This window comes from Magnolia sinica, chromosome 11 (assembly GCF_029962835.1).
Source record: "Magnolia sinica isolate HGM2019 chromosome 11, MsV1, whole genome shotgun sequence".
Classification (NCBI taxonomy): domain Eukaryota; kingdom Viridiplantae; phylum Streptophyta; class Magnoliopsida; order Magnoliales; family Magnoliaceae; genus Magnolia; species Magnolia sinica.
Window position 1 is genome coordinate 75,255,298 of NC_080583.1, and position 25,932 is coordinate 75,281,229.

General features: G+C 40.5%; 1 protein-coding gene across 4 annotated transcripts in view; it reads right to left on the reverse strand.

The window, feature by feature from the left end:
* Positions 1-6,693: 6,693 nt before the first annotated feature.
* The window catches only part of LOC131219386 (uncharacterized), a 54,691-nt gene continuing 35,452 nt past the window's right edge, over positions 6,694-25,932 (reverse strand). For 2 of the 4 annotated variants that reach the window (XR_009158157.1, XR_009158154.1), the window contains one exon: positions 6,694-6,920. The gene's annotated coding sequence lies outside the window, so the exon portion shown is untranslated. Of the gene's footprint in view, positions 6,921-12,092; positions 12,388-25,932 lie in introns of those variants that run through there. The other 2 variants (XR_009158158.1, XR_009158156.1) reach the window with 1 other exon arrangement.

The following is a 25,932-nucleotide window of genomic DNA, read 5'->3' on the forward strand; positions in this document are numbered from 1 at the left end:
CAGAGAAGTAGTATCAGCCAGACTGAAGATTGTTCGGCTTTAACTGGTATGGGTGAATGAACTCGTCCACAAAGTGCTCAGGCTGGTCTAACTCGGCCCATAGGACTGCATAGCCGAACAAGGCCCTCCACTAGTTTGGGATCATCTGTCCCGGGGCTAAGCCAAGGCGAGCTAGCAAACGCCTGACTATTCCTTACAAAGGAAGCTGCAGGCCACACTAAAGCGCGACCTGGAAGATCGCGATGACCCCCTCTGAAGGTCGGTCCAGAAGCTCGTCCAATGAAGGAAACTGGAGAACTACAGACTCAGGGACATCGTATCCTAGCTTGATCCGAGCCAACTCCTTCTTAGGCAAAGTCGAGGGCACCGCCCCCCTCGAACCCTCCTCATCATCAGGCTCTTCCGGATCCACCTCTTCGGAAGGGTCGCGCCCCACAGCCACCAACTCCTTAGCCGGAGATATACTTGGTGCCCTAGGCATGGACGCTGGTCTCTGACTGGGGAGAGATTCAACGCCCTAGCCACGAGTGTCAACCTCTGTGCAAGAGACTGTTCCAATACCCGTGACGACGACGACCGAAAATCGGCGTTCCCCATCATCACTAGTAGCGACGATGGGTTCGACATTACTCTAAGGCGACTACTCGCCCCATTGTCGCCGCCAGAGGCCCCCTCCCGCGATCTCAATGAGCTAGACATGTTATTTTTCCAAGTAAAACTACTAGAAAATGGAAAAACGAAAGGAGGAGGGGGAGATGGAGCTCACCGGAAAGAGAGTAGACGAGTCTCTGGCTTGATTGGGGAAGCAAACGAATGTTGGAAATCGTCCAGATAAGAAAATAGGAGACGAAGAGGGGAAGAAGCGGAAATGTGAAAGAAGGGGCCCTAAGGGTTAGGGCTTCCCTTATATAGCAATGCCATATGGCTATCATTAAAGACTCCCAGCAATACGGCTCCGTACGACGTCCCCTCAACTATCCCAACTCGACACATGGCGCAACCCCATGCGCTGCTCGACCCTAATATCGAGTATGATGCCACGCATCACAACCTCGTTGGTCCGTCATTGAAAAGACAACTTAGGGCTCCACGTGACCTCGAGCCACGAAATAACACGTCATGATTATGGAATGTCATACTTCGACTACCGTGCTGGCCACCATACTTGGCATTTATGACAATACGACTCAACTTAGTCCACACATAACCTGACCTAACTACAGCCAGCTTACTTTCCGAACCTCCGTAGATCGGCTCGAAAAGTAAGGGAGGCTCACTAATGGGGGAAAAATTGACAAGTCGATGAGTCGGCTTATGGAATGGACCAACTCTACTTAACCAACACGGGGCCAGTAAAACCCGAGCCTGATAAGGCGTCTACGTCCAGAAATAGGCCAACCTTCAAGGAGGTCAATGCAATTGTAAGGACACACAAAGAACACGACTACGAGCACATTCGAATAAACTATGTTCTGACTTAATAGGTCGATTATAAATCGACCATAGGTCGGTCATAGGTCGGATATAGGTCGACCATAGATCGACCCAGATCGGCTACTATCTGGCCATAGCTCGGTCATTTGACAGCCATAGATCGGCCAATGTCCAGTTATAAGTTGGCGACATCCCATGACAAGGTCAAGGAACATTAACGCCCAGTTGAAGGGAACAAGGATCCTCCGACCCAACCATTGGTCAAAGATGGTGAATATTGATCTATCAAGAAAATCAGAGTTGCTTATTCCTGAGTCGTCACCAGCCTATGGGAGCTGACCTAAATCCGAGCTAGAGATTTGAGGAATCTCCTAACATCCCGAAGATCTCCCCCCAGATCTTCGGAGGATAAGATTAGATCCCGATAACTTCAGAAGCCCGTAATCTCACAAAGATCCCGGATCCAAACGGATCTCCAAGATATTAGGAAGAGTCCTCGTGCAATTGGACTCCCTCCCTATATAGAGAGGCCAACCATCAAAGGTACGCTTATTCTTACCCTAGCACTCAACTGGTATCTCTTTTCTGGAGACCCGGCCCTATAAAAAAAACCTCATTCCTGACCTAGGCATCGGAGAGTCCCCTGCACTAACTAGGGTCTCTTTTGTTTCTCTTTTACACCTGTGCAGGTTTAGGGGGGTCAACCGCGAAGGGTCTGCCAGAAAACTGCGTCAACAATAACAATCTTATATTTATTTATTTTTCCTTTCATCCAGGTTTTTTTAGCATCCACGAGAGGTTGGATGGAAAATAAATATTACGGTGAACCTTGGAATGTCTTTAATGTGTTGGGGTTTACCATTGTTTCTAATAAAATGGTTCACTTGAGATTTGTATTTGCTTCATTTTTGGGCTCTTGTCCTAAGATTCTATCACAATAGATGGACAATGTAGATTTAGAATAATTTTATCAAAGTGGCCCCACAGTAAGGGTTGCACATGTTGGGTCAGGCCTGGGTCGCACCCAATATGCTCTTCTGCCTAAGGTTTCCACATTTATATATATATATAGGGAAAAGGTACTATGCGCTCGACCTCACGAGTCCGTCCCATGAGGTCGAGCTGTGTGGACCCCACCGTGATGCGTTTCAAACATCTACCCCATCAGTCAGATGCACCATTACATCGTGGGCCTAGGTCTCAAAAATCAAGTCAATCCGTGACTTGTGTGGGCCACACCACATACAGAAGTGGAGAGGGGCCGTGCACCATTAAAACATTCATAACCATTTTTTGGGCCCACCGAGATGTGGTTTGCAAATCCAGCCCATCCATTATGTGTGTCCCACTTGGATGAGGGTTCAGACCAAGTTTCATACGCATGCAAATTTTAGGTGGGCCCCACCAAGTGCTTTTCTATGTTTTAACGGTGTCTTCACATGATTTTAGATGGTATGGCCCACCTGAGTTCCGTATACGGCTGATTTTTGGGACATCCCATAATTTAAAGGGGGCTCATCAAATGCACGGTGTTGATGGTCGACACGCATCACAGTGAGGCCCACACAGCTCAACCTCACGGGAGCTTATTGTGAGGTTGAGCGCATAGTACCTTTTCCCATATATATATATATATATATATATATATATATATATATAAGAGGTTGAAGGAAGACTCTTAATTTTCTAGTGCCCACCGTGATATATATGTGAGGTCTACTCTGACCAACTGATGCATAATCACATGTTAACCCAAGGACTAAAAACTAGACCTAACCTGTTATTCTAGTGGGCCATGCCAAAGGAAACGGTTGCAAGAGAGACATGGACCCTTGATTCTTGCAGGAATCACTGCGATAATTGTATAAAATCCACTTTAACCATTAGATGCCACACAACTATTTATGCATAGGCCTCAAAAATCACAGCCATCTGTGATTCAGATGGGCCACACTAAGAAAATAGTTCAGAAGGTGAGCATTGTCTCATATACTGTTTCAAATCGTGTAGCCAGTTGAATCATTGATGGGATAGTTTTTTGGGCCAAAGGCCTATCATGGTGTGGCACACCTTGTGGTCGGGGTGGATTTCATATCAACACCAAGGTCAAGCCCACTCATAAGGCACGCTATTTATCTAATAGGGGACCCACCATGCTGTGTATGTGAGATCCAATTGGACTATTAGATGTGCAATATTAAGTTATGAAAATGGCCAAAAATGATGGATGACTTGTGATTTGGGTGGGCCACACCAAGGAAAACAGTCGGGAGAGAGAAGTCGACCTTTTATGTTTACTGGGCTTACTGTGATCATTATATGAAATCTAATCCAACCATTAGATACCACACCAAAACTTAGTTATCAGACAAAAACATCACACCCATCCAATATTCAAATGGGCCACAAAGAGGGAAACAATTTTCACAGTGATCATTGCATTTGTGAACTGTTTACAATATTGTGGTCCACCAAAAAACACGGACGGGGATGATTTTTGGGCGCTGGGCCTCACGTGGGGTGAGTCACCCGATGGTTAGGTGGATTTTACATAAACAACATGATGCCCCCCACACAACCCCGAAAATAACTTCCCCTTTATCGTATATGAAACAAATCGAATTTCAAACGTCCTTTATAACTAAAACTGCCGGTGAGGGCTACCAGGCTCTTGGACATCATAGTCTAAGCTTGGGTCAATTTAGAAACGGGCCTGACATTTATGCCCAAGCTCGGCCCACAAGCAAGATACTGCAATCTAAGCCCAGCCAAAAGCGTGCCAGGCTCGAAAGCTTGACCGATCAACCCGACCCATTGACAGGGCTATGATGGTTTGCATGTGCCATCCAATCCATTCATCTAGCGTGCACTATAAAATCACATTATTCCAACATTTACATAGGTTTTTATCATGTGATTTGAGCTCTTTCGAGGGAAGAAAAAAAAAACGAGGGGGAGGGGGGTGGATCTCCTAATGTGTTAAGTGTTGTCGAGGATCAACGCGGTGTATTTGTTTTATGTTCACGCCGTCCATCCGTTTTACTATCTTATTTTAGGACACGAACCAAAAAAAAATGAAGTAGATATGAAGCTCAAAGGGACCTTACCACAGGGAATAGTGGTGACTGAACACGGACCATTAAAACTTTGTGGGGTCACAAAAGTTTTGGATCCAACTGATATTTGTGGTTTCCCTTGAGTAACCTTATCAACAGGTTTGATGAAAATAAACATTATGGTAGGCCCTAGAAAGGTTTCAACTATGGGTGTCATTATCCTCACTATTTCACGTTGTGTGATTACTTGAGATTTCATTTTGCTTCGTATTTTGGTTCATACCCTAAAATGAGCTGGAAAATGGATAGGATGGTGTTGTTAAAGAGGTTATTGCTCATGTTCAAGAGAAATGGTAATAAAAAAGAGAAAATAAAGAGATAAAATGGTGATTGTTCAAGTTCTAGAGGCATTCTAATAAAATATGTTAAATTATCGGATGCAGGTAAGGTAGAATGTCAATTAGGTGCATCCTATAATTTAACCTATTTTATCATATGCCTCTAAAACTTGAAAATCACAATTTTATCTCTTGATTCTTTTCTTTTTACTATAATTGTATCTCTTGAACAAGTGTGACTTAACTGCATCCCTGGAACCAACAATGCGGGTGAGATTGTAACCATAGCGTGTAAAGAAAATTGCAACAAATTCAATGACGGTACTAGCATCTAATATAGGAAATCAATTGTTTGAATACATACCTTGATCTTGCATTGAGCTGTTTTTCAAAATCCCCAAAAGAGATCATTGTAAGTCGGTCTTTCACATCTAACACACCTATGCTTGTTTGCACACTCCAAGGAAAAGAGAACGTGCATCTAATAGTGGGTACAATTAGAGACTGGACACTCCTTATTATATAGTAGGTATGGGAATAACTGGCCCTTCACAGGACTCTCCCATGTCCACATCTTATTACTCCTTCTAGGAGAAGAGAGGTTAATTCAAGATACACCTCTATCTAGAGTTGTTAATGGTACTTCATTCCCCGTAAAGCGGTGTACACCCACTATAATATGGGCCTCACCCTAATGTTCGTGTAATTGATCCAAACTAATTATTGCATTGCCAGATTGAATTATGTCATATATGGCCCACAATTCCAACATTCTCCTCTTTGAAACATTAATGGCAGTCTTTAGTATGCAATGTATTATCAAGTACTTTCTTAACAAACTCGAGACTTTACTACATCCTGTAAAATACCTTGAATTTTTCGGTCCATTGGAACTACTAACATTGGACCACGACAGTCATCACCTTATTTATTGAAGTGAGACCAGGCACGATCATAAATGTTAGTATTTCCAGCGACATGGATGTCAAAGATAAGAGTGCTAAAAAATGAAATTCCCATGCAAAGCATAAGCTGTATACAAACTTTCAAATGGTCCAATCACCTATATTAAGAGATGCATTTGCCTCAATCATAAGTAATTTTAACTGTTTATTTCATCTTATGCATATGTACAATGAATACCTCAGTGAACAAAAATCAAAACTTGAATTGTTAATTACACCTTAATTATTTGTGTATGCTACTATAATGTTTGTACTCCCACTTACTATGAGCATTCTATTAGTCAAGATACAATTATCAATTAAGGTCTACAAACACTTGATGATTATATATCATCTTCCGTTTAAGGGGCTATGTCAAGTGTCATTTTTGCATATCTTAATTCAGAATGATGCAATACTGTAACGTTTAATATATGGCTTCGTGCTAGACGTTAAAATTATGTTCCAATGCATGGTGTTACAAACGCTTGTATTACATCCTGACGAGCAATAACATTCATGCCATCAAACAAAACCTAAAATTAGAACCCCAACTGATAAGGCATTCACTGTAGTATAAATTGTCATAACACTTGAGACAGACTTCCACTATTCTCTTGCTAATCAAATGATTAGAAGCCATATATGGCTATAAGAGAGGCTCTCACATTACGTACATCAGAATTCTCGGGAATTTGAGACAAATGTCCCTCATTCTTTTCAAGTCAAACTTTTCTCATGGATTTCTAGCTTAATATCTTGAATGTCATTTTAGGTACACCTATCCAAAAGTGATAACACTCTTTGGTTCAAACTATAATTGTTTATGCATGTCACTTTTAGGAATTTAACATATTCATAACTTTTACTTTTATTATTTTCTGTATACAAGGTTGCCTTCATTCACATACACATTCCATGCACAGATAAAGTATCGAAGCTTAAACTAACATTTGAATTTAAAATAAAACCAAATTAACTAATTTTCAAACCGAAGTATTATAAAATGATTTCAAAATTCAAATGCAAACTAATTTAAGTATTTAAAATGAAATACAACACTAATCAGCCTTAATTCTTCTACTTGAAAACCACTCATTGATTATGAAGCACTCTACATCACTGGATCTTAGGCTCCTTAGGTGTCACTACAAGAAATACAAGATGTGAGTATCGGCCCGAAATTGATCAACATCATGATAAATGTAAATCAATTAAAACCTCAGAAACTATCAGACATGAATCTTTACCTTTATTGTTATTTCTATTCTTCTTAATACGAGCCTTATATCCATGACACTATTTCTTTAAGTGATAATCCTAATAGCAAAAATAATAAGCTTCAACCGTTTGATTTTTATCCATCGAATCAGCACCATCACTACAACTTTGCCTTTACCCTTACCCTTAAAGCTCATTCTTCTTTTCTTTGGGTTATTTCTATGAAAAGAGTGCGCGAGATGAGCACTCTCTGGTTGTTCTCATCTAAGTATCTCCCTCTTACCCACAATGCGGCATTAGCTCAATTAATATTTATTTTTCCTTTTGGGTGTTATAATTAACCTTGAAAGTGTTAAAACAAGAAGGAAGAGAAATCCATACAAAATAAACCACTAGGTCTTCTAGAATGTTCAACTAGAGCGCCATTAACTGCGATGTCGGACATCTTTATGATGTACTCCCTAATTCTATCGCTATTATATTTCAAAGACACAAGTTTAGAAAGGACTATTATTGTCTCTGCCTTATCGAATTTGGTAAATCTAGCTATTTTTATTTCTTTAATAAATTTTCTCGCATTTTATCTCAGGTATACCTTTACGAAAAGACTTAGGAATGAAATGCTTGATGATCTTTATAATTAGTTTATTGATTTAATCCCACTTGTTATATATGACAATATCATAGGCAGGGTTGGATTCAATTGGTTTTGAAGGTTGATTCTCATTTAGGGATAAGTCTACAACCAAGAATAATTTCTAATGTCTCTTTCCATTCTGAAAAGTTGGTGCCATTAAAGGTAGGGAGAATGGATCCAATATTCATAACTATACAAAGATGCAATAGTTCACTCAAAGAAAAGATCTCATTAACCTTAAGCATCAATAAAAAAATACTTTATTACATTTAACTTTATCTTATCAACGAGGTAATCAACTAGATTATCTAGAATGATGGGCCTAATCATCAAATCCTAGTATGAAACATGGGGCATCATTACGACCATTCCTTTGGGCCAAGATTGCAACATGTGAGCGGTCTTCACAATATGAAGCTAGCTCTTCACAATATAAAGCTAGCTGAATGTCAACAATGTAAGCCCAAATAGTCCAACACCTCTATGGCAAGATGGACCATCTAATCCACTGCTGTTAACACCATCCACCCCACCCTGTTTGGCTCCAGCCAAACGAAAAGCTCCTTTGGGTCAAACACCGCCCATTTAGAGACAAACGCTACCTAATTGATCCTTAAGGCATGACGTTAGTACCATGCCCTTGAATCTAAAAGCCAATTGGCATCCTTAATTACGACCACTTTAATGAATCATGTAGCCAATGATATCCACTAAATCCTAGAAACCAAGATCCCACCCCCATCCAATTGCCCTTAATAGATATTACCAAAGCCACATAGATAAAGAGATGGGTAAATAAAGCCATATGGGATAGTCAGTGCTAGGGCGACAGTGAATTCTATTTCCTTACTCTTAATCGATGATCATGTGGTTTCTAATAAGGATGTTATTTGTAATTCTATACTTTCTTTTTATTCTAATTTTCTCTCTTCAGCTAATGTAATATGTCCCGGTATTAATGATTTAGCTTTTAGTTTTGTACCCCTTAAGGATGTTGATCTCCTCATAAAATTTGTTAATCTAGAAGAGATTGAATCTGTAGTTTGGGAACTAGTAAGAGATAAAGCTCTGAGGCTTGACAGTTTTCCGATTGCTTTTTTTTTTCCAGACATTTTGAGAATTAGTTGATGGTGATCTTTACAACTTTCTGTCTTATTTCTTTGACTCTAATAGATTACTGGCCAAGTTGGGTTGCACCTTCTTAGCTCTAATTCCCAAATTGGAAGCAGCTTAGCATTTTGAAGATTTCCATCCTATCAGTCTTCTTGTAAATCTTTATAAAATCCCTTCCAAAATTCGTAGTCAAAGACTCAAAGGCTTAGTTGGTGATTCCTAAGGTTATCTCTCCCTTTCAATTTGACTTTGCTGAAGGAAGACAAATTTTTTACAGTGTGCTCATAGCCTATAGGTGCCTAGATTCATTTTCTAGAACTAGTACATCGGGATTTCTTTACAAATTAGATCTTGAAAAGGCCTATGATCATATCGATTGGGTGTTCCTAGATTATATATTAGGTACAATGGGTTTTAGTGATAAATAGAGAGTATGATTGAGAACCTATGTTTCCTCTCCTAAAATTTTTGTGCTTATTAATAGGTCTCCCTTTGTTGTTTTAAAAAATAAAAATAATAAAAATAATAAAAATAATCTCGAGAGGTCTGTGGTAGGGTGACCCCTTATCCCTGTTCCTATTTATTTTAATTAGTATTACTAACACTGAGTTGCATGTTGTCTGGGGGTTATGAAGCAAGGCTGTTTAGGGGTTTTCATGTGGAAAACTCCCCCTCTTAATATCTACCGTCTCCAATTTGTATATGACACTTTATCTATTTGTAAAGGTAATGACCATATAGTGGATCTCTTGAGCATGACCATTTGTTGATACAAGGTTGTTTTAGGTTTGAAAGTAAATTTGTATAAAAGTATATGCTTTGGGAACAATTGGAAGGAGCTTAACATCTTGAAGATTTATGTCTTGCCTTTGTTGAAGGAAGACAAATTCTTGACAGTATGCTCATAGCCTATAGGTGCACGGATTCATATTCTAGAGCCAGTACATTAGGCTTTCTTTACAAATTAGATCTTGAAAAGGCTTATGATCATATCAATTGGGTGTCCCTGGATTATATATTAGCCAGGATGGGTTTTGGTGATAAATGTAAGGCATAGATGAGAACCTTTGTTTCCTCTCCTAAATTTTTTGTGCTTATTAATGGGTCTCCCTTTAGTTTTTTGTTTTAAAACCTCAAGAGATCCATGGCAGGGTGACCCTTTATCCCCATTCCTATTTATTTTAATTAGTATTACTAACACTAAGTTGTATGTTATCTAGGGGTCAGGATGCAAGGCTATTTAGGGGTTTTCAAATGGAAAACTCCCCCTCTTAATATCTACCATCTCCAATTTGTAGATGGCACTTGTCTATTTGTAAAGGTAATGACAATATGGTGGATTTCTTGAGCATGACCATTTGTTGATTCAAGGTTGTTTCAGCTTTGAAAGTAAATTTGTATAAAAGTGAATGCTTTGGCAACAAAAGCTTGGAGGTAGTTAATGAGACCTTTTTAGCCAAATGGACCTGGAGATTTGGGATGTAAGGATGACAGCCTTTGGAGATTGATTATTTCCTGACGGATAGAGGACCAGTTCCTCCTCGCTCCCTTTACCGTTCTTCCTATTTTGGGAAAAGGATTGCCAAGGTGGCCTCAAATAGTTTTTAAAAGGTTGTCCTTCTCTTTGGAGAATCGTTCCAGGATTAGGTTTTGGTTAGATCCGTGGTGCAGATTCCCCTCCCCTCTCTGAAGCATTCCTTGCTTTGTTTGCCATTACTTCCAATCTTGAGATTATAGAGATTAATTGGGGATTCCTCCATTTCAGATTTATCTAACCAACTCTAAAATTTAGGACCTTACAAATCTTCTTTCTCGTCTCCAAGGTTGTTCTCCTAACCCTAGTTTGGAAGACTCTTTATCCCGGTCATTGCGACTTCTGATAGTGTTACACCTTTTACAATTCCTCATCCCACTAATTCCTGTGAGGTGGTCCACTTGAGGTTAGCCGTTCTCAATCCTATCCCTTTTGAGTGGGGCAGATGCGTTACAACGTCCACTTGTTTACAAGTCATAGGTCACATGGTAAGAAATATCGAACCAAAGTGAAAATTTAAGTTCACAGGTAGATCTATCGAATAAATGTTTCAAGATGATGATTGGACCTATTTTGTTTCTCTGCTCAATTGCTCAATCCTGACCGTAGATTTCTCAATGTATTCCTCGGATGCTAGGATCATCTGATTGTCATTACCTTTGCACCTCGTGTTGCTCTAGTTTTATGAATGAAGGAATATTTCAGATCCATGATTGGGTGTTCCATATGTCACTTAAAAAGGTTTTGGGACGTTGCTAACCTTCCAATGAAGGTGGGGTCGTTAGCAAAACCCAATTTTATTAAATTAATAATTTTAAGGGTTTGGATAACATCCCCAAAGCTTTTAACTGACACAAAGCGATAACTTGTCATGTGAACCGTTCCTTCATTCTGCAACTAGCAAGCCATGATGCAGTTGGATAATCTTAAACAAATGATCAATAGCATTGAAAAAGGACAGTCAAGAAATCATCATGTTGAAACATTTATTTGATAAATCCAACTTTGTATTTGCTTATAACTCCAAAGTAGCACTTCGATTATTCTAACCATGTGTTCCATGGCTGGTAAATAACTGATGGTTGTAACAAAATGGCCCAATTCAAAGTGATAGGATCATTCAATTGCCTGTAATTCTAGCACCATGGCTTGCTCCCAATGGCACTATTGAATGAATTGTCCCAATTGATGATTGGGCATCCCATGTCTCACTCAAAAAGGTTCAGGTACATTGCCAATGACCCCATGAAGGTAGGTAAATCACCAAAACCCTAATTTCAAAATTAGTTTAGAAACCTTTTTACATTAAAAAAGCAATAATTTCATCAAATAAATCACAGGACATTAATTAACTGCTGACACTTTAAAAATCTCGTGATATCATTGCAATAATTTTATTTGGTCAATTTTCCGCAATGAGTATAGTGAGATTTTCAAAATCTGGGCCATATTTGTCCTAATGATTGGTGGTGTCCCTTCACTCTAGGGCTCCATGGCCAGGCCTGGACCAAGCAAACTAAAATTTTGAATAGGGCTCGGCATGTCGACAGACCCCATTTGCTTGTACCCTGGCAGCCTGGCCCAGCCAATCCACTTATCATGCGGCACAACATCAAAATCAATGGGCAGTCAATGGTACGGCAGTGTACTGGTTTGTACCTGGTTAGTACATTAGGGCCTAATTTCCATATCGGGTGATCATCAATTAATCATGGTGAGGCCCACCTTTTGTAATAACATATTCTACAATCAACATGTTGGAGGGAGAAAAAAGAAAAGAAAGAAGAAAGAAGAAAGAAGAAAGAAGAAAAAGAAGATCTAAACAAGAAATTCTAATATTGCCAGTGTATACGATCATCTCTCTTTTAGAGTGACCTACCATCACTGATGTGTCAAGCACAAATGCCAGATTCTAAATAGGGCTAGGCAGGCTGAGCAATTCAAATGTCGGGCCTGTGAACTTTCCAAGCTTGATAATTTATACAACTAATGACTGAGTTCAAAGTTTATCAAGTAATGATAAAGTGGAGCTCGAAGAATCGAAATGTGGTGGAGCATGAATCAAAGGACAGTCCTTCCATCTAGTGGGCCCTGTCGTGGATGGATTACACTTCAAAAGTACACATGTTAGACAATCATATTCAGTATTTTTGTTCAATTTCCCCACTAAATATATGACACGGTCATCTGTCATGGGCATGGAGGTTGACACGTGACTTAGCCATCGATTACTCTATTTATAGATACGAGAGGCATGTGCATAGTAGAAAGAGTATAAAGAAAACTAAAATATCTGAGTCATGTAGAGTAGTGTAGAGAATTCTATTTATAGATTCGAGACGCATGTACATAGTCAAAAGAGTATGGAGAAAACTAAAATATACAAGAGTCATGTACAGAAGTGTAGAGAATCCTACACTATGGCAGAGTCATGTAGAGATCACCCAAAAGGTTCAATAGTTATTTAGTTAACTTTTGGTAGCTATGCTTGGCGAAAAGAGTCTAGAAAGTGTAAAAAAAAAAAACATTGGATCATTTTATCCAAGCTACGCCGCAGCCAAAGAATTACAAAGATACCCAAAAAGATACCCCCCAAGAGAGAGAGAAAACTACAGTCCTAACCAACTATCAGGGAAAAGGATGATTGCCTGTAACTCATTCCATAACATGAATGCGTGTTATTGTCTAGAGTTCATTGAATGAGTGTCACAGCACAATGCAAGAGTGGTTCCTGAGTGCAACACAAGCTTTCCATTAGTTCCCATCCCTTGAGACAAGCATTGCAAGAGTGCTAGAGAGGTGAGAGTTGGTAAGAAGTCACAAGTCCAAGACAACTGCCATGCAAGATGGGTTGGTTCTACAAGCACCAAATCATTGTCAGAGGTGAGTGTTAGTAAGAAGGCTAAGAGGAAATCATCCTAGCACAACCAGAGGAAAAGTCCAATGACTTGAGGGTTTGGTTCATTTTGGAGGATTGCATTGGCAAGTTGGAGCTTGCCATTACCTAAAGCAATGGAATGTTGGGGAAGGGAACTCAACAAGTTCATGCTAAGACAATTAAAGAAATCAATGGCGACATGGGTTAGTTGAGGTACTCAAAACTCAAATTGCTAATATCCACAAGGTAATGTTAAAGGAGATTGAACCCTTGGATGCAGGCATTGTTGTGGTAGAGAAGGTCATTGTGAGTTATGGATGTGGTTTGAGGGCGATCACCAAGCTCAGGGATCTTTAGACCCGAGTGCTTCAACGGCAAGGGAAAATAAAGATTTTTGAGAATTTCTCATGGCAAATGGAGCAGTACTCCTCAAGGCTTCCAAGTTGGAGGATGGAAAATCCAGAGTGCAGATAATGCACCTCACTAATGATGTGATGTTGTGGTGATGTAAGGGACATGGAGACGTAGAAGAGTCTCTCCACCATCAGGATATTGGGGGAACTCAAGAAGTTAAATGAATAATTCCTTCCTGAGAACATTATTAGGCGAAAAAGAGTCTCAAAAGATTCCAACACTCTAGGTCGTTTTGGATTATGTGAAGCGATTCACAGCCTTATTACCTGACACCACAACTATGACGAAAAAAGGCAAGTTCTCGCTTTGTGTATGCATTGGCAGCAGATGAGCAGCTTGTGGAGAGGAACTCCAACAGGGCTGAGAACACGTTCCAATTCCAAGTCTTCTGAACACTTTGACAAAAGTTATAGCTGGTAGAGATGGTGTAGCATTTGTGAGTAATCCAGGGTTCAGCCGAGACCACTGCACACTGTTGTGCAGGATGCCTTGGATTCTGCCATCTGAGAGTACAAAGAAGGCCACTTTCAGTTCGACCAGTATTTCCATCGGTCCAACCGAATTAGTGGGGGTATCACAGTTTGCACGTTTTCGATCCGACCAAGATGTGTAAGTTGGTTTGTTTTAGTCCAACCAATGGTTCCATTCGGTCCGACCGAGAAGTGTAAGTCGGTTTGTTCCAGTCTGACCGATAGCTTATGCAAACTAACACAAATCAGGATATTTAAGTCCGTTTTCAATTAGGGCTTGATAACGGACAAGTATTTTCTCTATAAGGGCAAGGGTTAGTGAGATGGTTCTAAACACTTGTTTGTTTTTTTTTTTTTTGTTTTTTTTTCTTTTTTTTTTTTTTTTTTTTTTTGAGAATTAACCGAAGCATTCATTAAAAAGAAAAGGAATACAGGAAGGGGAAAAGCCCGCTGAGATGGCAGGCCAAACATCCTCTAAAAAAGAGAAATTACAACTCGACAGATTAACCACACTACAGGCCCATTCGATGATAAATTGATGCACTCTCTTAACTATGAAATCCACCGAATTGGAGACATCTCTAAAACACCTACTAGTCCTTTCTTCCCAAACTGCCCACCAAACGGCTAAAAGGGACATTCTCCAAACCAGAGAACTATCTTTACCCAGGGAAACTACATGCCAGGCTGAGAGAAGACGATCCGTTGAATGAGGAAAAGTCCAGGAGACCGCAAAAGAAGAAAGCAGGACTGACCATACATGATGGAAGAAAGGACAATGAATGAATAGATGGTCTGTCGTTTCTTCATTTGCCATGCAACAGAGACAAATATTGGTGATTATCATTCCCCTTTTTCTCAGATTATCAACTGTAAGGACCTTCCTCTTCCCCACCAACCACCCGAAAACTGCAATCTTGGGAGGCACTTTATATTTCCAAACTTTAGCTGTCATCACCTCCTCAGTTATATATGTTTTCCTACCAATACAGAGATATAAGGATTTCACTGAAAATAGCCCCTTTTTGTCGGGTCTCCAAACGAGCCTATCATTTTGAAGATCTGGTTTACATTTGAAAATACGATCAAGTGGGGCAGCAAATTCTCCAATTTCCCAGTCATGTAAGTTCCTTCTGCATGGAGGATACCAAACGGCGTCGTTACCATGGATGGAGAAACAATCAGCAACCACGATGGAAGAGTTGGGAGCCAGGCGATATATTGAAGGGAAATCATCTTTCAAAGCCGTAGAACCTGCCCAGATATCCTCCCAAAATCGGGTTTTATCTCTGCCTATAGAATGGCCGATACTCCTACGAACTTCCTTATTAGAACACAACACACCTCTCCATAGGGCTGAGGCTCAATAGGAAGAAGAGTCCTTAGACCACCAACCTTCAGACGTGCGCCCATATTTACGTTTGATCAAAATATTCCAGACAGATCCATTTTCTGTCCTAAGTCTCCACCACCACCTGCCTAGGAGGGCCCGATTCATAATTTTGAGGTTTCTAACTCCAGCTCCTCCTTGAAATTGCTGACAAACCTCTTTCCAATCGACCAAATGAAATTTCTTCTTTTCCTCCTTCCCATGCCAAAGAAAGTCGTGTCTTAATCTTGTCAATCTTGTCAAGATACCGAGAACCTTAGCCGGACATTTGAATAGAGACAAAAAATATAGGGGAAGATTAGAAAGCGCCGCTTTAATCAAAGTAAGACGACCTCCTCAAGATAAATATCTGCATTTCCACCTGGCTAAATATGATTTAAACCTATCGATTAGTTTGTCCCATAAAACCATCTGGGGTTTACCTACGCATAAAAGAAGCCCAACAAAGGTGGTCGGAAGAGATCCCAATGCGTGGTCGAAAAAATCAGCGAATACACTGGATTCAGCTTCATCCATATTGACATCAAACATCAGCGACTTTTTCAGATTCACTTTTAAGGCTCGAAACCACTTCGAAACAACGGATAGTGGTACGGAGATTGCCGATTTTGTTGAGATCTGCTTCACAAAAAAGAAGAGTATCGTATGCGAACTGAATGTGAGATATGGGGAAGTCCATGCCTTTAACCTTGAAGCCACCAATAACGCCTTTGGCTTGGCCTTTGCTCAACATACTTGAAAGGGCCTCCCCCACTATAAGGAATAAGAAGAGGGGTAACGAATCTCCCTGCCACAAACCCCTTGAACTCTGAAAGAACCTTTGGGGAAACCGTTTATAAGACTCAAAAAGAACGCCGACCCGATACATTCCTCCATCCAAGATGCCCATTTGATCCCAAAACCCATCCTCTGAAGCATATATTGGCGAAAATTCCAATCGACATGATCGTAAGCCTTCTCTAAATCAAGTTTACATAAGAGGCCCTTAGATCCAAATTTATGACTTGAATCTAGACATTCAAAAGCAATGAGAGCATTGTCAATGATTTGCCTTCACGGAATAACACACTTTGATTATGAGATATGATCTTGCTCAAGACCCCCTTCAACAGAGAAGCTAAGACTTTGGCCAGAATTTTGTAGGGCCCACCAAGGAGACTGATCGGTCTGAAGTCTTGCAAAGAGTCTGCTCCTTGAATTTTTGGGATAAGCACAATAAAGGACGCCCCCATCGATCTGGACGACTGACCTCTATCATGAAACTCCCTGACAAAGGCCATTAAGTCTCCCTAAATAATTTCCCAAAAATGCCGAAAAAATAGAATCGGAAAACCATTAGGACCGGGGGCCTTGTCTCCTCCCAACGCCTGCACCACATCTTTAACCTCTTCTATCGTAAACTCAGATTCAAGGGTTTCTAAGTCAGAGATACGATTAAAAGAGAGGAGGTCCAGATTTGGTCTACGCCAGTCTTCTGTTTGAAGGAGGTTTCTGAAAAAAGAAATAGCCTCTTCTGATATAAGATGTTTGTATTCGGTGAGCACTCCATTCACTAACAAACTGTTGATCTTGTTATTTCCAGCCCGAGTGCTGGCTAGGCTATGAAAATATTTGGTATTTTTCTCTCCTTCCTTTATCCATTTACTTCTAGATTTCGGCCTCCAAGAGATCTCGTCTTCGATCACCCTGGCCGGACTAGCTGAGCTCTTCTGAACCAGATTGCATTATTGATCGAACTGTCTTCAACCGCAGAATCCATGGTCTGGATTTCAAACAGGATGGCATCTGTTTCTTCTTGTCTTTTACGAATATCAAACTTCTTCCACCCTTTTATCTTCTCCTTCAGCATATTCAACTTTTGACATAATTTGTACCCTGCATAGCCATCAACCTTAAAACCTTTCCACCAATCCGTAATGAGTTGTTGAACACTTATAAAGGCTTGGGAAGGGATTTTCTCAAGGGGCTAAGGTTTTCCTAGGTGCGATCGCAAGGGGAGATTGGGTTCCTTCTGTAATCGATGAAGGTGAGTGGTGTAAAATAATGCTTTTGATTATACTAAGTTGTTGTCACTTTGTGCCGTGGTTTCTTTTTTTCTGCAAGGGCTTTCCATGTTAAATATCTTGTGTTTTATGTGATTGCTTTATTCATTACTGTTTATTCAATTGTTCTATCTTCGTTGAATGTGCTTTCCGTAAAGCGCACAAATTAATGGTGGCATTAGATCCGAATTTCTAGCACCTATGGTTGATCTGGGTTTGTTATTGCTTGGTATTACATCATAGTGGTGTGATAAAAGAGTTGGAACTCCAACAAAGTAGTATCAAAGCATCAAGTTTAAAGAGGTTGGGGAATTCGGCAAAGATGTCAAGGTTGAAGTTCGATATACAAAAATTATATGGGAAAAATAATTTTAGTTTGTGGCAGCGGAAGGTTATGGATATTCTAGTATCACAAGGGTTGAGTAAGATGTTGTTAGAGAATAAACTGGAGAAGATGTCGGATGATGACTAGGGCGAACTCGAGGAGAAAGCTATGAGCACCATCCGTTTATGTCTATCGAATGAAGTCATGTACAACATTCTGGATGACGAATCTCCCCTATAGATGTGGTGAAGTCCCTCACTAATGAGTTGTTTGTGAATGAACTTCTCGGGCTACGGATGAAGAAAGAATTTGATCTCCTAGAGCACATGAATTCGTTTACGAAAGTATGTAGCAAGTTGTTAAGGCTCAGAGTGACGATTGAAGATGAAGACAAAGCAATGCTACTTCTAGCATCGCTTCCCACATCATACAACCATCTAGTCACCACTATGCTATATGGGAAAAATAGCATGAAGCAGGAATAAATCACCGCGACTCTCGTTTCCAATGAGATGAGGAAGAAGTCAAGCGATGAGGACACTTAAGCAGAAGGGTTGGTTGCGAAAGGGAGGCAAGGACGTGGGAGATCCACGGAGTGATCTCAATCTGACAAGAAGAAAAAGTCTAGATCGAAATCAAAGGCTAAGTACAGATGCTTCTATTGTGGCATTAATGGGCACTTCAAGAGAGAGTGCTAGAAACAGAATGATGACCTAGAAAGCAATGGTAAAAAGAATATAGGTGAATTGGCTAACGTAGCGGAAGAAAGCCTAGAAGGAGACATCATCATAGTCTCTTCAAGTACGAGTCATCTCTCAAATACATGGATACTTCATTCAGGATGATCGTATCATATGTGTCTGAATAAGACTTTATTCAATTCCTACAAGTCCTATGATTGTGGAAGTGTTTTGATGGGGAATATCGCAGCATGCAAGGCCATCAAAATAGGGACCATCAAGGTAAAGATGTTTGATTAAGTCATATGGACTCTGGGTGATGTCAAGCATGCCCTAGATCTAAAGAAAATTTTGATATCCTTGAGTGTTTTAGATATGAATGGGTGCACGCTCACCGCATCTTACGGTGTAATCAAGGTCACCAAAGGTGCAATGGTGTTAATGAAGGGAAATACGATGGGAAATCTGTATAAGTTGGTTGGGAGCACAGTTATAGGTGAGGCCACTACCACCTCACATGCAGAATCCGACACAAATGACACTGATCTATGACATATGTGGCTAAGGCATATGAGATAGACGGGGATGATGGAACTCCATAAACGGAAATTGTTGAAGGGAGTTGAGGCGTAGAAGGTACTCCATAAACGGAAACTATTGAATGGAATTAAGGCGTGCAAGGTAGATTTTTGTGAGCATTGCATCTATGGGAAACAATGCAGGGTAAGGTTCAAAACTGCTACACATACTAGCAGCGGGGTGCTCAATTATATTCATACTAATGTCTAGGGGGCGATGACGGTATCGTCTAAGGGAGGAGCACAATACATCGTGAGCTTCATATACAACTACTCGAGGAAGGTTTAGGTCTACTTCTTAAAACACATGTCTGAGATGTGCGCAAAGTTTAATGAATGATAGGCAAAAGTAGAGAAGTAAAACGAGAGACGAGTTAAGTGTCTCAGGTTAGATAACTAAACAGAGTACAGAGAAGCGGATTCATAGAATTCTGCAAGGAACAAGGCATCACAAGGCACTTCTCAACTCTAGGGACCTCACCGCAGAACGAGGTGACAAAGAGGATGAACAAAACTCTATTGGAGAGGGTGAGAAGTATGTGGTTGCATATGGGGTTACCTAAAAGCTTTTGGGTAGAAGCGTTTAACATGGCATGCTATATTGTAAATCGGTCACCATCTACAACGCCAGACTCCGAGGTTGCAGAAGAAGTCTGGATAGGCAAAGACGTCAATTACTCAAGGGTGAGGATCTTCGGGGTGAGCATCTTCGGGTGTTCAGCATACATCCACGTGCAAAGTGGACAAATGACAAAGTTGGATCCCAAACCTATGAAGTGCATCTTTATCGAGAATGAGAAAGGTGTTACGAGCCACAAGCTTTGGGATTCAGTTTCACTGAAGGTGGTCATTAACAGAGATGTCGTCTTTGATATGGCATCAATGTTGAAGGCCAACAAGGACGCTGAAGAGAAGTCGGAAAAACATATTTAGGCCAAGAAATTGTCGATGCAAGTGGAGCCAATCGAGCCATTTACTAAAAGTGAAATTTAGCAGGAGCAAGAAACTGACCAATACAATCAGCAGGATACCCAGGAGAATATAGCCAAGAACAAGCAGAGAAACCATTAGAGCCTCAATTTGGTATGGGTCCGAGGAGATGGTTTCATTCGCATTGTTCACAGGGAGTGGAGATCCCTCCACCTTTCAAGAGGCAAAATTTGAAAAAGAATGGCGACAAGTCGATGTTGGCCATGTCCGGCAGAGATGGAATCTCTACATAGTAATCAAGCATGGGAGTTAGTGGAACTTCCCAAAGGTCAGAGGGTTATAGGGTGCAAGTAGGTGTTCAGGAAGAAGAAAGTATTAACAGAAAAGGAGGGCAACAAAAAAGGAGGGCAAAAAATTCAAAGCACAACCTATAGCAAAGGGGTACTCGGAAAGGGAATGAGTAGATTACAATGAAGTTCTCTCCGGTCGTGAAGCATACGTCAATCAAGGTGCTACTGGCTATGGTAGCGGAATCCAATTTAGAATTGGAGCAGCTCGATGTGAAAACGGCATTCCTTCATGGGAACTTGGAGGAAGTGATTTACATGAGGCAGCCTGAAGGATTTGAAAAACTTGGTAAGGAAGGCCACGCGCGTAGGCTGAAGAAGTAATTGTATGGGCTAAAGCAATCTCCGATGAAGTGGTACAAGTGGTTCGAAGTGCTCGAGGACGGGTCTTACATTCTACTAATGATTTACGTTGATGATATGTTGATTGTTACAAAGGACAATGAGGAGATACTCTAGCTTAAATCTTTGTTACGCAAGGAGTTTGATAGGAAGGATCTGGGCATTGCGAATAAGATCCTAGGCATGGGGATTCACAGAGATGCATCTAGGAAGTTGATTCAGAGGGATATATGCAAAAGGTGCTAGAGAGGTTCCATAAGGAAGGTGCTAAGCCAGTTAGCACGCCTCTAGCAAGTCACTTAAAGTTGTCAATCAGGTCATTTCTAGGTACAAAAGGAGAGATTTCATATATGTCACGTGTCATATGCGAGTATAGTGGAGTGTCATATATGTAAGGGTTTGCATGAAGCCGAATATCTCAAAGGCAATTAGTGTGGTCAATAGATATATGGCAAATCCAGGAAAGGTGTTGTTAAGTAGATTCTAATGTATCTCAGGGGACAATCGATAATGGGATCATGTTCGGGGGACATAGGCTTGAGTGAGGTTGCCATGGGATGCAAGGGCACACTCGGGGTGGACAACCCATGTGAGGCGAGTGGCTCGTGTAAGGCAGGCCCCATGTGAGGTGGGGCCCACAAGGGGGGTTTGGCCGAGGACCTAACCCATGGAATATGGGGCCTGGGCTATTAGATAAAGGGATAGATTCGCCATGCTCTATCAATTCAAGCTTTTAGAACAAGTGGCTAATTGTCCTGCATCAAAGTGGTATCAGAGCGGGAGGTCTCATGTTCAAGACTCCACCAAGGGTGATTAATGCAGAGGCATTTTTACACCAGGCTCGAGTGGGGTTGCATGTGTGATGCAGAGGCACACTCAGGGCGGGTGGCTCGTGTGAGACGGTACCTATATGATGTGGGGCCTACTAGGGTAGATTATGGAGCTAATCTAGATAACAAAAGGTCCACTACGGGATATGTTTTCACATTAGCACATGAACCGATATGTTGGAGATCTACGCTATAGTCTACAATAGCGTTGTCTTTAGCCGAGGCATAATATATAGATGTAACAGAGGCGTCAAAAGAGGCATTATGGTTGAAGGGTCTAATAGGAGAACTCGGATTGAAGCAAGAGACAATTTGGTTGCATTGCAATAGTCAAAGCGTTATCCATCTAGCAATGAATCAAGTGTATCATGCGAGAACCAAGCACATTGACGTGAGGTTCCACAAGATACGGGGACATGTTGACAAAGCCAGTGACCACGGACAAGTTCAAGCATTTCTTCAGCTTGATCAATCTCTTCATCCATTGATTGAGATTAGGCACCCTTGCACAGAGGTACGGATGGATCTGCATTGCAAATGGAGAATGCATCGAGCGGTCTACGCTCAAGGTGGAGATTGCATGAGAGATCTTGAGGGTGACTTGGCAGAATGCAAGTCAAGGTGGAGATTGTTGTGTAGGATGCCTAAGATTCTGCCAATCCGTGATTGCAAAGAAGGCCACTTTCAGTTCGACCGATATCCCATCGATCCAACTGAATTAGTGGGGGTATCATAGTTTGCATGCTGTGAAGATTTGCATGTCTTCAGTTCAACCAAAATGTGTGAGTTGGTTTGTTTCGGTCTGACCGAAGATTCCATTCGGTCGGACTAGCAATTTAGGCAGATTAGCGCAAATCAGCGCATTTTAAGTCCGTTTTCGATTAGGGTTTAATAACATACGAGTGTTTTCTCTCTAAGGGCAACAGTTTTGCTAGGTGAAAGGGTTCTAAACACTTATAAGGGCTTGAGAAGGAATTTTCTCAAGGGGTTAGGGTTTTCCTAGGTGCGCATCACAAGGAGAGATCAGGTTTCGTCTATAATCGAATAAGGTGAGTGGTGTAAACTCTTAAGGCTTTTGATTATAGTGGATTTCAGTCGCTTTATGCCGTGGTTTTCTTCCCGCAAGGGTTTTCCACGTTAAATATCTTGTGTTTTGTGTGATTGCTTTATTGGTTGTTGTTTATTCGATTGTTCTACTTTTCATTGAACGTGTTTTCGAAAAGCGCACAAATTAACGGTGGTATTACATCCAAATTTCTAGTACCTAGGGTTGATTTGAGTTTGTTGTGATTCAGGAATACATCATAGTGGTGTAAGATAAGAGCCGGGACACCAACACACGAATAGAAGCTGAATAAGACGTTATAGTAGTTCAAAGATCACAGCTGGAGGTTCATCCACAAAAGCATGACGATAGCATCAACACAATAGGTAGGGTCGAATTGTCATGAGAACAGAGGTTGACTCATATGACTTAGCCATTTTTTGTTCTACTTGTACATATAGGCTTGTACATACAAGAAGATGCCTGTATATAGTAGAAGATTAAGAGAAATCTAAAATATAATATAGAATATTGTATAGTGTAGAGAATTCTAGTGTAGTCTACTATGATCTAGTTGCGTACAAACCTTTGGAAGGTTCCAAATTTCTCTGGTAAGTTTTGGTAGCTACTATGGAAGAGTCTAGATTGTACCTAGTCGTGGTACAATCAAAGCCATTGATGAAAGGGTATACAGAGTTTCCAGGTGTATATATAGAAGAATCTCCCTCATTTGGGCCTTAGTTCCTCACTAGGTGCACAATTTGGGAATCCTCTCCTAGGAGTTGCAAGCACTCTTTCTTTTTGCATTATCACAACTCTTTAGTATATAAATTGTTAGTGGTGCAAGTGAAAGGTAGGCCGACTCCAATAGCCTTTGGGTGTTGCACGAGCTAAGGCGAGAGTGTTAAAGAGTTATCAAGCCCATGACTCACCACCAGTGTTTTAAATAGCATGTAGCGTATAGCGTGGCGTTTGGCCCTTTATAGCGTGTAGCGTATAGCGTAAGCTACACAATCCTTAATATTTTTAATTAAAATAATATAACATATGATAAAATTTACAAAATGCATAATTTCTATGAGTTCTTGACTACGAATCTAGATCATCAACCACTTATTTACATGCAAAATCCCTCTCTCTCTCTCTCTTTCCCTTTAGACATCTCTAAGTATCAAGGTATCCCATATCGGTATCGGTTGGCGTAACAGTGCCCTCGGATACCGATACAGATACGGGGGTGTAAGGCGATACGGGGGCGTAACGGTGCAAATTTTTTTTTTTACCAAAAAAATATGAAAAAATATGGATTAAATCCGAAATATTCTAAGCATTCCAAATATGCATTCATTTATAAATTGGAACATGTTTATGGTGGTGTAACGGTCCACTCTTTGGTGAGAAGTTGTATCAAACTGTCTGATGAATTTATGAACCAGATAACTTGAATTTGACTACAAAATTCATCTATTTAATTTTATAAATATCTAATTTATATACTTAACAATTTGATATCATTTCTCCCAATAGTTCTTTAAAAAAATGAAATTAAATTTAGGTAGATGGTGTTGCCAATTTGGGGCTGACTTAGAGGACCAATCCATGCCCCAAATCAGCCTCAAATTCATGCAATTTATTGGCATTATCCCACTTATGAATTGGTGGACATTTATTGGATAGTGAATCATGAAAAAAAAAAAAATCAAAATGCACTATTTTAAAAAATAAGCGTCCACAAATTAACAATTAAAACTATTCAAACAGTTTGATTTTGGCATTGTGAGTTAGCAATTACAGTCCATAATTTAATTGATCAATTTTAAGTTAATACATGTCTCGTGTACAATTTTTTAAGGGCCTGAATTAGGCGAGACCCGAATTGTGAAGTGTAGCACACGAGTGTCAAAGTTTTTTGGGCCCCACCCGTGATGAATGTGTTATATCCACACCGTCCATCCATTTTGCTAAATAATTTTAGGGCATGAGCCCAAAAATGAGGCAGATCCAAAGCTCAGGTGGACTGCAACATAAGAAACAACAATAATTAAACGTCCACCATTAAAAATTTATTGGGGGGCTACAAAAGTTTTAAATCAAGCTGACATGTGTGTTTTCCCTTCATCCACGTCAATGTGACCCAATTAACAAATTAGATGAAAAATAAACATTACAGTGGACCCTAAGAAATTTTTAATGGTGAGCATTCTATAACCATTGTTTCCTATAGTGTGGTCCACCTGAGATTTGGATCTTACTAATTTTTTGGATCATGACCTAAAATGATATGGCAAAATGGATGGACGGCATGGATAAAATATATACATTATGGTGGGGCCACGCGGCACGTGTACAAAAGCGTGTTGCGTAACTCCAGAGAGTCCGATTTCTTTGGAAGCCTGGTGTACCTATGTGTATTGACGTCAGTAAGTCCTGTGGGTCTGATCATGAGTTGTGTTATATCTAAACCGTCCATTCATTTGACGAGATCGTCTTAAGGCTTGACACGAAAAATAATACAGATCTAATTATCAAGTGGACCACACTGCAAAAAGTAGTGGGGGATTGAACGTCTACCAATGAAACCCTTTTTGGGATCACAAAACTTTTGGATCAATATGAAATTTTTTTTTTCCTCTTCATTAAGGTCTTTTTGACCTTATGAACAGATTGGATGGAAAATAAACGTTATGGTGGGCCTACGAATTGTTTAACGGTGAAAATCATCATCTCCGCTGCTCTTTTTGGTATGGTCCAGACAATCTTTGGATACGATTCATTTTTTGGATAATGCTCTAAAATGATATTTAAAAATAGATGAACGATGTAGATATAATATATACATCACTGTGGAGCCCATGTAACTTTGATCTCCTTTTAACCGTTCGTACAATTCGGAGCTCAAGGAGTGTCAGTGCTCGTCTTAGAATGACACGTACCTACAGCAGCTATACTGGTGTGTGGTACACCAGTCAATCCGCTTCCGATTTCAAATGAAAAAGACGGGAGAGAGGGAAACCGAAAAGAAAAGGAGAGAGAGAGAGAGAGAGAGAGAGAGAGAGAGAGAAGGAGGCCCGGGCCGCAGCCGCAGTAGGGCGAGAAGAAGAAGAAGAGGAAGAAGAAGAACAAGGAGGAGGAGGAGAAGAGCAGAAAGAAAAAAACAGGTATGCTTTTTTTTTCCTATTTTTTTCGCTATTTTCTAGGCCCGTAACAGCCTTTACGTCACAGAATCGGGGGGGTGCCCGTTTCGACCCTGTATCGCGTAACGGTGTCGGCCGTTACCGTTACGTATCGGCTGATAAGGCCGTATCGTAACGGATACGGGACACCTTGCTAAGTATGCTTTTTATTTATTTATTGAAACATCACAAATTCATGATATAGACCACA